This window comes from Rhinolophus hipposideros (assembly GCF_964194185.1).
Source record: "Rhinolophus hipposideros genome assembly, chromosome: 5".
In the NCBI taxonomy this organism is placed as follows: domain Eukaryota; kingdom Metazoa; phylum Chordata; class Mammalia; order Chiroptera; family Rhinolophidae; genus Rhinolophus; species Rhinolophus hipposideros.
The window spans coordinates 41,629,922-41,647,164 of NC_138051.1; positions in this window are offsets into that span (position 1 = coordinate 41,629,922).

Here is a 17,243-nt window from a genome sequence, read left to right on the forward strand (position 1 = left end):
CTGAGGTCTTTCTCAGTGAATGCCCATGATCAATGTCCCATTGTCCCATGATTCTCCTCCCTGAGCTCAGATGGCACTTCACTTAGCCAAATTCTGAATCTCCCCATCTCTTCCTTGACCTCTGTTCCTTTGTGGGGCCATAGATCATCTAAATCTGTATTGTTTCTTCTCTCACCCCCACCCCAAGTTCTTTCACCTTCTCCTTCTCTAAGGATCACTACACCTTTCTTCACTTCCTGGGAAGCACCTTTCCAAGCCCTTAAACCAGATCATTCTTTGATATCATTAGCGTATAACTTCATTACAGTTAAGTATTATTTCTATACACGTGGACACATTTTTAAATCCATAAGAAGTTGCCTTAGAAGAAGAAGAGACTTGAGTTCTTATGGGCTAGAGGTTCACTCTTTTTGAGAATGTCCAGAGCTTCACTAAAATGTCAACAAATGGGATGTCCCTTGAATAGGATACTGTTTTCAGCTCCCAAGAAGCTACTTCATCGAGCAATAGCTCTCAAACAGGGACTTATAGTGTGAATGTCTTTCCACTCTGGTCTAAGCATTGAAGAATTTCCTACACACACTCAGAAATCTTGCAAACATCGTAAAGTCAAAGCATAGGTTGATATTTATCTTCAGCAGTTTCTACCTAACTTAATGTAGTTTGACCTGCAGGATGCCTGCTTGGGAGCTGTTTGACCCTTAGAGTCTGAGTGGAGAAATGCATTCATGAGTTGTTATTTTTGTTGACCCAAGCCAATTTGATTTCTTCTACAGAACAAGCTAGTTAGTAAATAAGACAAAGTATCAAAGGTGAGGATACTGGTTAAACTTGCCTCTGTCTCTGAGATTGTTCTCAATCTCTTTTGACAGAAATGTAAAAAAAGATATCTGGGTACACACTAGGAAAATAATCAGAGTAACTTTGAGGCTTTTGGAGATGAGAGAGAAGGTTGAGGGCCTCATTAAGCCATGTAGGATTTTTCCAAATGCCCACTAGGGGCAGTTTGGCCTTAATTATGTCAGTATAGGGTAAAACATTTTGGCTCTTATAGTGGCAGACAGAGATGCATTGCTCAGATACTTCTTCAAGAAAGGACCTATTGCCCAGTTGTAAAGAGTATGGTTCATTGGCAGCTCCTGCTGTTTACTTCTTCAGGTCCATCTCAGCCTTTGAGCTGGGACTTCCCTAGTGGACAATCTTTGCTTCAAAGATTCTTACTGAGTGGGCAGAAACTTTGTCCAATATGCATTATAGTCTGCCATCTCCCCCTGTCCAATATTAGTTCCTCTGTTTTCTTTTTACAAGTATTACACTTCAATCTGCATTCTTAACTCTGCTTCAGAACCTGATTCCCAGAGGACTCAACTGATGATTATGGTTCTAAGGAGTGGGTGAAGAAAACAGTTAAGATGAGGTTTTTGGCCTGGATCACTCACTGCCTGGTTAGCAATGAGAACCCTACCCAAGGTGGCATGTGGGGACACAGATAGTCTCTGGCATAGGATGTTGGCTCAAATGCAAAATGTTTCTCTGGTGAGTTAAGAGAATGTTGCAATGCAGTGGTTTATGCCATTTGAAAAGTACAGGGGGAAAATTCATACACAGAAACTGGAATTGGCTGGTTGTTATTAAGTTGCATTGATGCTTGTTAGAGAGATAATGAAAGAGTGAAGGCAGTTAAAACTTGATAAGTAAAGAGGTCAGAAGTCCTTTATGGTAGCTTAGAAAGAGGCCTTTATCTTTAGCATTGGGAGAGAAGAAAAATACCAAACTCAGCATTAAATAGTCTTGATCTTAAAGACAATTGGTTGTGCAACTGGGGAAGATCTGTTATACCAAAGTCTAGGCTGTGTTTGAGAAAAGTGTCCCTATCCTGACACATGGGATAGGGACAATTTATTGCCTGTCTTGCAGATGTTGGCTCTCCAATTTCTCTGAATTCTCAGAGCTTGCAGAGGTGGTCCCTTTACCTACTAAGAGCTAATACATACCCTTTTCATGTGAGAAGCCATTGTAGGCCATTCTCCTGCCTACAATAGGTGATAGACTTTCCCTCTACTCCATCAAGATATGGCCCTACTTCCTCTCTTGGCTTCTAGGCCTATAACTAAGGTTAAGTCATAGAATGTCTCATGTGGGGATGTCTTGGGTCTGATGAGGGAGGAATAGTATTATATTCTACAGAGTTACAGGACCATGTCAGCATGTACTGACAAGGGGCTAAGGGAGTACCCATGGCACTGGATTGTGAGGGTTCTTGAGGGGCCAGAATATAAGATTGGGTAAGGAAGAGTTTACTGGCTTGGAGGCACTTTATTGGGACAAAAGATTTACTATCTTGGCAAACACTCTAGGGCACAGTGCAAACTTATGACTAGTGTGGCTTCTAGAAGCAAGAAAAAATGATAGCCCATATTGAATGAAGTGGAAGTGCCAGAATTGCCATTGTAGGTACTGGAGGAAGGAAACACAAAAGTCTCAGGGAAGTGGGATTGCTGGAGTGGAGGTATTATGTGAGGTTAGAACATCCACCAGAGGGTTATGTTCTAAGGGAAAAGACAGAGGACACATGTCACTTACCAAGGCTACCAGGATGGCACTTGTAAAAGGTGCAGCAATGTCATTTCACTGTTGGCTCTCCTTTGCAGATCAGGCCTGATAGTAGGAGGAGCTATCACAAAACTTAACTCATTGAGAGCATTGGGGTTTTGAAGATACCATATCCATATTCCAAATTTAGGAGTGATCCTTGGGCCTGTATACTTGGTGACATGAAAGACTGTCGTCTTTGAATGGGCTCCAAAACAAGAAAGGGATTGCAACATGTCCAGGCTGCCGTACAAGCTACTCTGTTGCTTGGGCTATTTGACCTGACGAACCCTATCGGTGTGAGAATAAAAATGCAGACCCCTGAGTTTCTGCAGCAAGAGCATAGTACTTTTTGAAAGACAGCTCTTGACACCCTAATAGTACCTTGTAAATACGGCATACCTGGTCAGGAGTAGTAACCATGAGTTCAGAACTTCCCATCAGTTGTCAGGTCTTGTTGAACCACCAAGTCATAAAATTAGGTGTACCCAGCAGCATCCCATTGTCAATTGGAAATGGTACATTTAGGATCTAGAACAAGCAGAACCAGAGGGAACAAGCAACCTGTATGAGTAAGCAGCCCAGAGCCCCATGGTCCTTGCCAGAGTAGCACCATCAGTCCTTTCCTGACTACACGCTTACGGTGTTTAACATGTTGCACTGCCCAGAGCAGTGGCCTAGCAGAATGCTGGAACAGTCTGTGGAAGGTGCAGCTGAGACACAGCTCAAAGGCAGCATTGTGAGGATGTGGTGCCATCCTCCAGGATGCAGTGCACACACATGATGTTAGAGCCCTCTATATGTGGCCCTGTCCCCCTAAGAAGGAATACGTGGGTCCAGGAACCAATTTAAGAAGATAGATTAAAATGTGTTTTCATAATGATTGATGAAAGCAAGGCTTATTAAGCACATTAATGGTTAAAAAGGAAATGTTTATCTAATGACAATGAAGGACAATATCACCTTGGTATCACTGGAGTGCTACCTTTACATATATACCAAACAAGAAAAGTAAATTACATTTACTGAGTGTTTTCTTTTTCCCAGACATGGACCAGATACAAAGGAGCAAATAAAAATATGAATAAACTATAGTCCTGGCTTTTAAGCAGTTACAATTGGTTTGAAGAAAAAACAGATAATCCTAATTAATTAATAAAACATTTTCTAAACAAATGCCAGATATGTGGAACAGATTCAAGGGTTTTTTAAGAATGAAGAGGTGAGATATATCACTTTCCTTGAGCAGTCAGAGAAAGCTTCTTGATAAGACATGGTCTTAAGATGGGGTTTCTGTGTACTCAAATTTAAATTAAATTTATTGGGATGACATTGGTTAATAAAATTATGTAGGTTTCATGTGTACAATTCTATAATACATCATCTCTATATTGCATTGTGGGGAGAGGGGAGGTAGAAGAGAGTAAGGGGAGTCAAATATATGGTGATGGAAGGAGATTTGACTTTTCTTGTTTGGAGCATCCATTCATTTGTCTATAACCATGAACCAAGGAAGGAGCTTTGCTGTTTTAAAGGAAAAAACCACTCAGTTATTGTTTTCAGTTGTTTACTGTTCAAGATTGATCTTTGTTAATATACAGATGTACAACCATAGTTAGTTCACTTTACCTCTCTGGCCTTAAGTTCCTCATTTGTAAATTAAGGAAAGTAGATTATATAATTAAAATCAGCTAACATTTACTGAAAACTTCCTATGATCCAGGCACCTGGTTAAGTAATTTCTATTACTATTTATTCATTTCTCCTTTTCTGGAAGAGAATTCCCTGGTTTAAAGACTTTTAATTAATTGCCTACAACTACCAGCTAGTAACTGGTAGTTCTGGGCTTGACTCCAGCTCTGGATAACTCCTAAATCCATGCTCTTAACTGCTATACTGTCTTGCCTCAGTTTTAAAAGCTGGTGAACTAACAGCACTTTTTTTTTTGTCCCAACTCTAGACTTTCATGAATCTAGTAGTTCTGAGGTGGAGCAAATCAACATCATCTTTCTGTATCTAGTGGCTTCTTAAACACAGAGAGAAAAGAGCTCTACTGTTTTGTGAGTGTATCACTTCTGAGGCCTTTTTAGGTGGTAGGCATGTCCATAGGACTACAAAGAATCAGAATACTTAAAGATATTAAAGTAGTTTGACTGACTCAGGGTTAACACAACCTATATGGAATCTCCTTGTCTCATGTAGTAAAATATTAACCTATGAGTTCTTCTTTTCAGAATCTTCAAGTGCCTTAGCGTAACTTCAAATATTGGTTGGACAAGTTGGCATATATGTAGATACAGTAAATAGTAAAATTATAATACATAATTAGAGGATATAGAGGGCATAGGGAGATTTGGTTGAGTGTACATTGTCTCACGAATAAGCTGTTTTTGTGTATTGTTTTGCCTAGGTTCCTGAGGCACTCAATAAGTTAATATTTATTGAGTGCTTACTGTGAAAATCCATCCCTGTGCCAGGTATTATGGAGAACACAGAACTCTGAAAAATGGTGTCTGCCTCCAAGTAGCTTGTGTATTAGCTCAGAATAAGAGCTATGAATACACAAAAAAATTAGTGAACAGCATAATATACATGGCTAAGTGCCAAGTTCTATCTAAAGGAATGTAAGAACTTGAGGTGCTCAAGTCAGCCATTGTGGCTGCCATACCCGAATTTCCTCCTAGGTCCATGGTCTGCTTAGGGCAATACGATGGTCTTTATGTGGTGTGACTGTTGATTGATCGGAGGTGGTCATATGACCCTCAAGGCAGCCAGTCTATAAGCTTGCCACCTACCTGTAATATGGACTGGTGCAAACAACAAACCAAGGGAGCTGGATCAGACACTTCTGGGAGTTTGTACCATAGTGAGAGACCAAAAATTGCTAACTGAGAGCTGAATCTCGTGTTCTTTTCTTCCTTCTCTCCTTGGGAGACGGAAGTATATGAGGAAACAAATTCTAAGTCAGCAAAGGTGTTAACATTGGGGAAAGATAGACAGAGAGCAGAGGGCAAGGGAACCAGTTGGTGGAGAGACATGGACACCGTGGTAAGTTGCTATGTGATGCTGATGGCAGATCAATATATAATCTTCATTACATGCCCTAATGAAGATCCATGAAAATTTTTTCTCTAGAGTTACCTTGTACACATAGTCACCAGCACTGAGGTCTGGATTTTGCTTGTCCTGGGACTCCTGTGCTTGTGCAGCCTTTCAACGAACCTAGTATTACTTGAAGTAATTCTAGTGACTTTCTGTTTCTTGCAACCAGATGAACTTAATTAAAACTGTCCTATAGGAGACTGGAGGGAAAGTGAAAGCTGTAGAGAAAGAGTTGTTTCATTTATGTAGAGAGAGTCTAGATGAAGACATGTTTCTTTGCGATTTTCTTTTTTTTTTTTTTTCTGAAAAAGTTTAGGGGCTCCGAAAATTCTACTATATTTAGAATTCCAATGGATCCAGAATTCACTATCATTCATTCAAAACTGACAATGTACTGATTGTCCTTATGTACACAAAGGTAGGCTTGATTAGGTTTGAGCTAAAAGTTAGAACTTTCTTCAGTCACGTATGGGATGTTTTTTATCATTGTGCCTTTAATCCTTAATAGTACAGTTCTAATTGTATCTATTTTCAAAGTATCAAAACAGTGTTTCTGAAAATTAACATTTTTAGAGCAGTAGAGCTGAAGAGCCTTAAATTCCCTCCCCCCAAGGATTAAAACATCTGATGTTCAAATAAATCCACGAGAGTGATTGTTTTTTATAGGTCCTCCAGGGTAAGACCCTCCTTAGGTGAGGAATACTTCATCTGAGCAGGAGCCACAGAGGTAACAAAGCGGGCAAGGAGCTCTGCAACACATGCTGGGCCCTGTGGCTCTCATCCCACCTAGAGCTTGATCTATGCAAAGGAAGCCCCATTAACAGCTGCTGTCCCCTCTGGTTGACAAAGATGAAAAGCTTAGCAATACTGAGGGTGGAGAAAGCAGGTTTTGTTCCCTCTTGACAGATTATATTCCAAGCAATCTGGTGAGAGGGGGAAGAAGGCAGGTCTGGAATAAAAATAGAGCCCCTTTAATTTTGAAAATGGTGAGACAAAATTAAAATAGCAAGAGCCAGTCCTGGAGGCAGACCGTTTGTGACACGAACACTGCTGAAATAGACAAGGAAAAATGATTACAGGGAAACGTGAGGGTAATGTGGAAGGAACTTTCCTCCTAGCCCACATCATTTACTTGTAAATTTCCTACACTCAGTCTAAGCACTAGGTATGGACCATAGAAAGTCTGGGATTGGATACACATAGGGGATATTTGCTATATTTCTCAACTTTGACTGGTTCTCTCCTGATAACACACAACAACACAAATTCTTCCAAGGTGTGCAAAGCAGGGATCTATGGTGAAGGTACGGTACCCGGGTTAGCTGGAGTGGCCAGGCAGTAGGGTGGAACAGAGTATTGCGTGAAGACTTAGAAGCTCTTGGGGCTTTTTTTGTACTTTTTCCACAAAAAAGTAGATTTCTCTGCTTCAGAAAAGTCTTATTAGAGAAGAAGCAGCCATGGAACTGTGAAAAAGAAATACTAGAGATAAGTAGGTCATGCTTTGCTGTAAATCTAGACAGATGAGATGAACAACTAAATGTGCCAAGAAAAGTTGCCATGAAGGAACAATGAGAAGAAATCTAGTTCAGCTTGCCCACCAGTCAAACAAAAAATTTTTATCCAGCATCAGAATCTACTTGGCCTGAATTTGGACCCTAGGAGGGGTTTTCAAGTAAGTCCTTTAGTCTACATAGGAAGATAAAACATATTTCAGTGTGTGTGCACCTGCGTGTGTGTTTACGTGTGTGTGTGTGTGTGTGTGTGTGTGTGTTTGTGTGTGTAGATAAATATTGTAAAACACCATCAAATCAGAAGTAACTTTTGTTGGTTTGGACAGTTAGTGATGCATGAGTTCTGTCTGAAGAGAGTGATATTACGGCAGCAATATTTAGAATAGTCTGAAGATTTTGGGGACCACCTCAGCATGGTCCCTGGCTACCTTCTCTTCCCACTTTTTTTAAAAAAAATTTTGGGGTGACAATTGTTAGTGAAATTACATAGATTTCATGTGTACAATTCTGTATTACATCATCTATAAATCCCATTGTGTGTTCACAACCCAGAGTCAGTTCTCCTTCCATCACCATATATTTGATCCCCCTTACCCTCATCTCCCTCCACCCACCCCCCTTACCCTCTGGTAACCACTAAACTATTGTCTGTGTCTATGAGTTTTTGTTTCTCATTTGTTTGTCTTGTTCTTTTGTTGTTTTTGGAGAAATCACAGGGTTCTCTGCTTTTTCTGTCTGACTTATTTCGCTTAGCATTATACTCTCAAGATCCATCCATGTTGTCACAAATGTTCTATATCATCTTTTCTTACCACCGAATAGTATTCCATTGTGTATATATACCACAACTTCTTTATCCATTCCTCTATCAAAGGACATTTTGGTTGTTTCCATGTCTTGGCCACCGTAAACAAAGCTGCAATGAACATTGCAGCACACGTGTCTTTATGTATAAATATTTTCAAATTTTTTGGGTAGATACCCAGGAGAGAGATTGCTGGGTCATATGGTAATTCTATTCGTAATTTTTTGAGGAACCTCCACACTGCCTTCCATAGCGGCTGCACCAGTCTGCATTCTCACCAAAAGTGTATGAGGGTTCCTTTTTCTCCACAGCCTCTCCAACATTTGTTACTATTTGTCTTGTTGATGAAAGCCATTCTGACTGGGGTGAGGTGATATCTCATTGTGGTTTTTATTTGCATTTCTCTGATGATTAGTGATGTTGAGCATTTTTTCATATGTCTATTTGCCATTTGTATGTCCTCTTTGGAGAAATGTCTCTTCAGGTCCTCTGCCCATTTTTCAATCGGGTTGTTTGTTTTTTAGTTGTTGAGTTTCATGAGTTCCTTGTAAATTTTGGATATTAGCCCCTTATTGGAGGCACTGTTGCAAAAACCTTCTCCCATTCTGTCAGTTGCCTCTTTATTTTGTTGATGGTTTCTTTTGCTGTGCAGAAACATTTAAGTTTCATATAGTCCCATTTGTTTATTTTAGCTTTTACTTCCATTGCCTTTGGAGTCAAATTTATAAAATGCTCTTTGAACCCAAGGTCCATAAGTTTAGTACCTATGTTTTCTTCTATGCAGTTGATTGTTTCAGGTCTTATGCTTAAGTCTTTGATCCATTTTGAATTAATTTTGGTACATGGTGACAGCTAACAATCCAGTTTCATTCTCTTGCAGGTGGCTATCCAATTCTCCCAGCACCATTTATTGAAGAGGCTGTCTTTCTTCCATTGTATGTTTTTAGCTTCTTTGTCAAAAATTATCTGTCCATATCTATGTGGTTTTATTTCTGGGTTCTCAGTTCTATTCCATTGGTCTATGTGTCTGTTTTTCTGCCAATACCATGCTGTTTTGATTATTGTAGCCCTGTAGTACAAGCTAAAGTCAGGCAGTGTGATACCTCCAGTATTGTTCTTTTTTCTTAAGATTGCTTTGGTTATTCGGGGTCTTTTGTGGTTCCAAACAAATCTGATGATTTTTTGTTCTATTTCTTTAAAAACTGCCATTGGGATTTTGATGGGGATTGCATTAAATCTGTATATTGCTTTGGGTAATATGGCCATTTTAACTATGTTGATTCTTCCAATCCATGAGCATGGAATGTCTTTCCATTTCTTTGTGTCTTCTTCAATTTCTTTCAAAAATGTCTTATAGTTTTCAGCATATAAATCCTTCACATCCTTGGTTAAGTTTATTCCTAGGCATTTTATTCTTTTTGCTGCAATTGCAAAGGGAATTGTTTTTTGTATTTCTTTTTCTGAGATTTCATTGTTAGTATATAGGAATGCAATGGACTTTTGTAGTTTGATTTTGTAGCCAGCAACTTTACTGTATTCGTTGATTGTTTCTAATAGCTTTTTGGTGGAGTCTTTAGGGTTTTCTATATATAGCATCATGTCATCTTCAAAGAGTGATAATTTAACTTCTTCATTCCCAATTTGGATGCCTTTTATTTCTTTCTCTTGCCTGATGGCTCTGGCAAGGACTTCCAACACTATGTTGAAAAGCAGAGGTGATAGGGGAGAGCCCTGTCGTGTTCCTTAACGTAGAGCAAAGGGCTTCAGTTTTTCACCATTAATTATGAGATTAGCTGAGGGCTTGTCATAGATGGTCTTTATCATGTTAAGGTATTTTCCTTCTATACCTATTTTATTAAGTGTTTTAATCATAAATGGATGTTGTATCTTGTGAAATGCTTTTTCTGCATCAATTGATAGAATCATATGATTTTTGTCCTTTCTTTTGTTTATGTGATGTATCACATTGATGGATTTATGGATGTTGAACCATCCTTGTGCCCCGGGGATGAACACCACTTGGTCGTGATGAATAATCTTTTTACTGCATTGTTGTATTTGATTTGCTAAAATTTTGTTTAGGATTTTTGCATCAGTATTCATCAGAGATATTGGCCTGTAGTTTTCTTTTTTTTGTGTTGTCCTTACCAGGTTTTGGTATCAGGGTAATGTTGGCCTCATAAAATGAGTTAGGGAGTACTGACTCTTCTTCAATTTTTTGGAAGAGTTTGAGCAGGATTGGTATTAGATCCTGTTTGAAGATTTGGTAGAATTCACTAGTGAAGCGATCTGGTCCCGGACTTTTGCTTTTGGGAAGGTTTTGGATGACTGATTCAATTTCGTTACTGGTGATCGATCTGTTTAGATTTTCCAGTTCTTCATGGTTCAGCCTTGGAAGGCTATATGTTTCTAAGAACTTGTCCATTTCTTCTAGGTTATTGAATTTGGTGGCATATAGTCCTTCACAGTATTCTTGCATGATCCTTTGTATTTCTGCGGTGTCCGTGATAACTTCCCCTTTTTCATTTCTGATTTTGTTAATCGGTGTCTTCTCTCTTTTTATCTTAGTGAGTCTAGCCAAGGGTTTGTCGATTTTGTTAATTTTTTCAAAGAACCAGCTCTTTGTGACATGAATTTTTTTCTGTTGTCTTTTTGTTCTCTATTTCATTTAGTTCTGCTCTGATTTTTGTTATTTCCTTTCTTCTGCTGACCTTGGGTTTCACTTATTCTTCTTTTTCTAGTTCTTTGAGGTGTAACATGAGGTTATTTATTTGCGATTTTTCTTGTTTCTTGAGATAGGCCTGTAATGATATAAATTTCCCTCTTAAAACTGCTTTCGCTGCATCCCCCAAATTTTGGTAGGATGTATTTTCATTGTCATATGTTTCTATGTATCCTTTGATCTCTCCTTTAATTTCTTCTTTGACCCAGTCGTTCTTTAAAAGTATATTGTTTAATCTCCATGTATTGCTGTTTTTTTCCTGCTTTCTTTTCGCAGTTGATATCCAATTTCAAAGCCTTGTGATCAGAGAATATGCTTGGTATGATTTCAATCTTCTTAAATTGGCTGAGGCTGATTTTATGTCCCAACATATGGTCTATCCTTGAGAATGTTCCATGTACACTCGAAAAGAATGTATAGTCTGCTGTTTTAGGATGAAGTGCTCTATATATGTCAATTATGTCCATTTCATCTAATGTATCATTTAGGGCTGCTATTTCGTTATTTATTTTCTGTTTGGATGATCTATCCATAGCTGTCAATGATGTATTTATGATGTATTTAAGTCCCCTAGTATAATTGTGTTTTGGTCAATTTCTCCCTTTAGTTCTGTTAGTAGTTGCTTGGTATACTTTGGTGCTCCCTGATTGGGGACATAACTATTGATGACTGGTAGTTATGTCTTCTTGTATAATGCCCTTTACGATTATGAAATGTCCATCTTTGTCTCTTGTTATCTTTTTCACTCTGAAGTCTGTTTCATCTGATAACATTATGGCTACACCTGATTTTTTCTGGGTACCATTTGCTTGCAGTGTCAATTTCCACCCTTTCACTTTGAGTCTATGCTTGTCCTTACAGTTGAGATGTGTCTCTTGGAGACAGCATATCGTTAGGTTTAGTTTTTTGATCCAATCTGCTACTCTGTGCCTTTTTATTGGAGAGTTCAGTCCATTTACATTTAGGGTGATTATTGATATGTGAGGATTTCCTGTCATTCTATCTTTAGTTTCCTGTTAAGGCTGTGTCTCCATTGTTTCTTTGCCTTTTTGTTGTTGTCTATTATTTCTGTGTGGTGGTATTCTATGATGTTTCCCTCTGTTTCTTGTTTTATTACAGTATATCGTTCAGTTCTAGATTTTTTTTGAGTGGTTATCCTTAAGTTTATGTAAAGAAAGTTTGATATTTAGAGTATTCCATTTTCTTCAACACGCTTACTTTCTCCATTTCCATATTCTGGTTCAGGCCTTTACTCTCCCCCTTTTATGTTGCCACAAATTGTCCCTGTTGATGGTGGTCAAACAGCCTCCTTTAGTATTTCTTATAATGCAGGCCATGTATTAGAAATTCCCTCAGCTTCTGTATGTCTGGAAAGGTCTTTATTCCTCCTTCATATCTAAAGGATATCTTTGCTGGATATATTATTCTTAGCTCATGATTTCTCTCTTTCAATAGTTTGAATATTTGGTTCCACAACCTCTTGGCTTGTAGAGTTTCTGCTGAAAAATCTGATGATAATCTAATGGGTTTTTGTTTGTAGGTTACCATCTTCTTTTCCCTGGCTGCCTTGAGGATTCTTTCTTTGGTGTTAATTTTAGACAGCTTCAATACAATGTGCCTTGGAGAAGGCCTGTTGGGATTGAGGTAATTAGGTGTTCTATTTGCTTCTTGGATTCGAGGATCCAGTTCTGTCCACAAGTTTGGGAAGTTCTCATCGACAATTTGTTTGAATATATTCTCTGTTCCCTTCTCTCTTTCTTCTCCTTCTGGTATGCCCATTATTCTTATATTGCTCTTTCTTACAGAATCAGAAAGTTCTTGCAGAGCTCTTTCATTTCTTTTAAGTCTCAAGTCTCGTTCTTCTTCCATCTGTGTCATTTCCAGGTTTCTATCTTCGATGTCACTGATTCTTTCCTCCATCTGGTCAACTCTACTACCTAAGCTTGTTATTTCATTCTTAATTTCTTCTATTGAGGTTTTAGTCTCCAGAAATTCCATTTGATCCTTTTTTAAAATTTCAATCTCTTTCGTAAAATGCTCATGTTGTTCTCTGATTGCGTTTCTGAGTTCATTAAATTGTCTTTCTGTGTTTTCTTGCATCTCGTTGATATTTTTTCAACGAGATTTTTGCAATTCAAGAATGCAATCTTGAATTCTCTGTCATTTATGTCACATGTTTCCATATCTTTAAGTTCCTTTTCTGGAGATGTTTCACTTTCTTTCTGAGCTGTCTTGTTGCCTTGGTTATTCATGGCAATTACTGTTTTATTATTTCTCTTCCTAGACATCTACAGGAGTGGCTTCTGCAACATGTTGACAGGAAGAGGTTTTTCTTTTGTTTTCCAATAGTTGTTGGTAGAATGTTTTATTTTCTCTCCAACTGCAGCCTTTTGTCCCCCTTTCTCACACAGTAGTGCTATGTTTTCTCTGTACTAATTCAGCTTCTCACACAATGGGGGGATTCCTTGGGAGACGGGCTTCTCCTCTGTTAACAGTTCACCTGGGTCATAGGGCGCCACGTCCCTGTGGGGATGCGGAGAGCTTTTGAAGTTCCAAAGCTCTTTCTGCACCAGATTCAGAGCCCATATGTTTCAGCAGTTCTGTTTACTCCTGCAGGGATCCGCCCAGATAGGTGGGGCCAGAGGCGGGGTGAGTTGTGAGAGGTTGCCCAGAGCAATGGCCGAGACCACTTCGATAGCCTGTCCGCTTCCACAGCTCCCTCCCCTATGCCAGAACTAGTTGGGTTGCAAATCTCTGTCTGTGGTCCACAGTTCTCAGAAAAGCAAATATTCTGTTCTTTTGATCTGACAGTGCTACTGTTCCGCTTCTAGGACCTGTCAGGTGGGGGGGGAGGGTAGGGAGGGGCGGCTAGTCTCAGTGCCTAAGGCTTCTGTTCTCTGCTCGGCAGTGAGGGCTTCAACCACCGTTTTTCAGCCTTCTTCCCTCAGTCTTTTCTCTGAGTTCTCTGCCATGAAAGTTGGGTTCAGCAGTGTTATATGCTGTCCCCTCAGCCCTGTGGGCCATTAGCGGAGCCCTAGCAGTCCGAGACCTTCCCTCTCCCCAGCTGCGGAAGATCCGGGAGCAGCGAGCTCGGAGCACTGAGTTAGGTATGTGTCCTGCGCCTGCGGGGCTCCGTCTCCGCACTTCTTCCTTCCCTCCTCCCCCACTGGTGCGATTCGTCCACCTGGAGGTTAATTCAGTAGTGGGCCTCTTTGTGTTGCCTGTCTGCTGTGCAGGGAGTCCTTTGTGAAGTTATTGTTGTTTGGTTAGTTGTAAATTCCAGGGGAGCTTTACAGAGGCTCACCTCACGCTGCCATTTTGATGATGTCACTGCCTCCTCTTCCCACTTCTAACACACTCTCTCTACTCTCACACCCCCAACTCAGGAACATCTTGGAACATATCCCCTCATTTATAGACAAGTTTAATTTTCATATGAAGTTTGAGAGGGGCAGAAGCCAGGGCAGGAAATGTGGCTGGGGAGTAGCAATAATGATAATGTTGATGTTGATGATGACAACTAATGTTTCGGCACTGTTTCTAAGCACTTTAAATGACTTAATAATTATAGTCTTTTCAACAAATCTATGAGGTGGTAATCACAACAATAACAACAACAACAATAATAAAATCAACAGCAATAACTGTCTTAGCCTTTCTTAATTCCCAAGAAAACAGAAGCTTAGGCAGAAGGCTTCTATGCCATTATTTTACTAGGAAATGCAATCTCAGGTAGCAGGAGTGAGGGGCCAAGGTGAGAAATGTAGGTAAGGAGGGAGAGCCTGTATGAAGACGTTATCCAGTTGGCCACCAGTGTAATTAATCGCTCAAACAATGGGACCCTATCTCTGAGAAGTTATATAAATTGTGTCTCAGAACTATCCCTGGGTGGGAAAGGGGAGATAGGGAAAACATTTATCTACTCACCGCTGCCTCCCATTGTCAACGGTGTTAACTTTCATGCATTTCCTGGTTGTGCATTTGTGCCTGTGGACGGACACCAATTGGGATCCTGCAGCAGCTTTAACAGGGCAGCGCTTGTTTTGAGAAGAAAAGAAAGAGGCAAGGCACAGGTAGAAGGATAGGTATTGTCATGATACAACTGCTTAAATCTGATGAGAAAGCATGCAGAGCTGGAAGAGACAGATGATGATTCGAGAACTGGGGTGGTACATAGGCAGTGTCTGATATTGTTTCCCTCTTGTATTACAGATTATGTCCTTCATGATACACAGCTCCCATATTGCTAAAGGCAAAAAGGGACCAATTTTTCTTTTCTTTCTTTTTTGGTGAAAATTCTATTCATTCCATTCTTTCCTGAGAGAGGAATTACAGGTCTAATCAGTCATAAAGTCCCTTTCACTGTGCTGGCTAGCTGCAATCCCTTTGACCTAAGGCAAGAAAGTTAGTGCAACAGGTACAGTTTCCATTATAGCAACTTTCCTGAAGCCTTAGTTGGTATTTAAATCTGCCTTTTTTACCACTAATTTTCTTTAGCCTCAGTCAGCCCTTCTGCTAAGTTGACTAGGTTTGTGGGATGATGCAGACCTTCATCCTCTGGAGGCCTAATCCCTTCATATCTTTGTCGTCATTTGGCTGTGGTTGCCACAATTGCCCTTTTATAATGATATAATTAGGTATCGAGACATAAAGAAGTACTTCAGGGCATCCCTTGAATTCCAGACATACTCTTCCCTGTTCCCTTGGGGTGACCTTGGCTCTTCATGTAATTCCCTTGCCATTTCAGTAACTCCTTCTGTGTCTGCTGGTTTACAAACATGAGCAAATGGACCAGGTAGAAGCACTTCACATAAGTACTTCCTACCCTTTCCCCTCAACTAGGATTTCAGTCCCAGCAGCTGGGAGAATATGTCCTGCATTCCTGAAGAGGAATTTCAGTAGTATATCATTGCATCTACCTCACTGAGCCTGTTACAGGGCATCCCAACATTCTATTAGATTGGTGGCTTCTGGAGGATAGGGTATATGGTCATATCACTGTTATATGTCTATCATTACACTTCCTTTGCTGTAAGTGGGTCCCTCAGTTTTAGGAAAAGTTATTTGGTGTCCCATTTCAATAGATTAGACATCCTATAAGCCCTTAGATGATGGGGTTGGTGAGGACACTGAGGATAAGGAAGGTCAACTCATATTTGGAGAATGTGTCCATTCCAGTAAGGATGATCTATGTAATGATGTAATGTCTTCCACCAAGTGGGTGGTTATGCTCCTGGAGGAATGGTTCCACATGAAAGGCTAGAGATTTGGGACTGGTGAGAGGGAGCCCATACTGTTGAGCCCTTACATAGTCTGCACTCTTGTCATCATGACTACTCCATTTATGGGCTTGTTGTGCAAACACTGGGATGGCCACGGAGAGGATGGCTAATATCTACAGGCTAAGTTATTCTCCCTGGTTGTTGAGCGTCCCCTCTGTGATGAACGCTCACTGATGAGCATTAATAAGAGAAACCAAGTGTCCACTGCCATAGCCCACCTATACACCTATTTTCCAGAATTCCTTGTCTACAGTCCTCTACACTTATTACTTTTAGGCCCTTGACTGGACAAGCCATTTGTTACTATCCAGGAGGCTGTGGCTATCTTACCTTCCAGCCACTTCTCTCTCCATACAAATTGGACCATCAAATGTACTGATTACAGATATGCCCATGAGGATGATTTGCTTTTTCCTGTCTTCTTTAGGGCCACTCTTGAAGAGGGCTGTATTATGGTAGTAGGTCCCTTTTTGTTAGCACCAACAATCACCCCAGTTCATCTATGAACCAAGCCTGATTTGGTTTTCTTCTCTCTTAGTTTGTTATAGGGAAGGAGTTTGTCAGGAGCTGAAGGAGAAGCATTAGTGCAGTAGAGCTCGAGGACTTGGAGTCTAGGCTCTGTTCAAATAATTTAATTATGCCTTCAAATAATTTAATTACACCTTCAAATAATCTATGCTTTCAAATAATTTAATTATGCAAATATTTTAATTATGCAGTCTCTACTAAGGCCCAGTTTGTGCACCAGAAGCTACTTTTCAAATGATGAGTAGTTCTCTGCTGCAGAAGGTTTGGCCATACTCCAGACTAGTAGGGATCTGTACTATTCCTCTCTCATTTGGGCTTGCCAAGGATTTTACATATTCATGATATCCTGCTATGGATAGATACTTTTTGCAACATTGGGTCTTCTGGGTCATACAACCTGAGTGGTAAGGAACTTACACCACAGGCTGTGATCCACTCAAAATTGTCAGTCTCCTAAGTCACCTGACAAATGGGTCATGTGTGAGGTATACTACTAATATTTTAAAGTGTGATATATACTACCTCCAAAATCCAATGAGATAATCAAATGCTTAGTGTAGGAGGAGATAGGTATTGAAACAATGTGTCTTTTATGTTATTTGTCACGTTAGTGCAATTAGTATGTCATCATTATAGAGGAATGCTAATGTGTTCTGTGTAATGTGAAGATGATCAAGGTACATGTGGCTTATACTTTGACA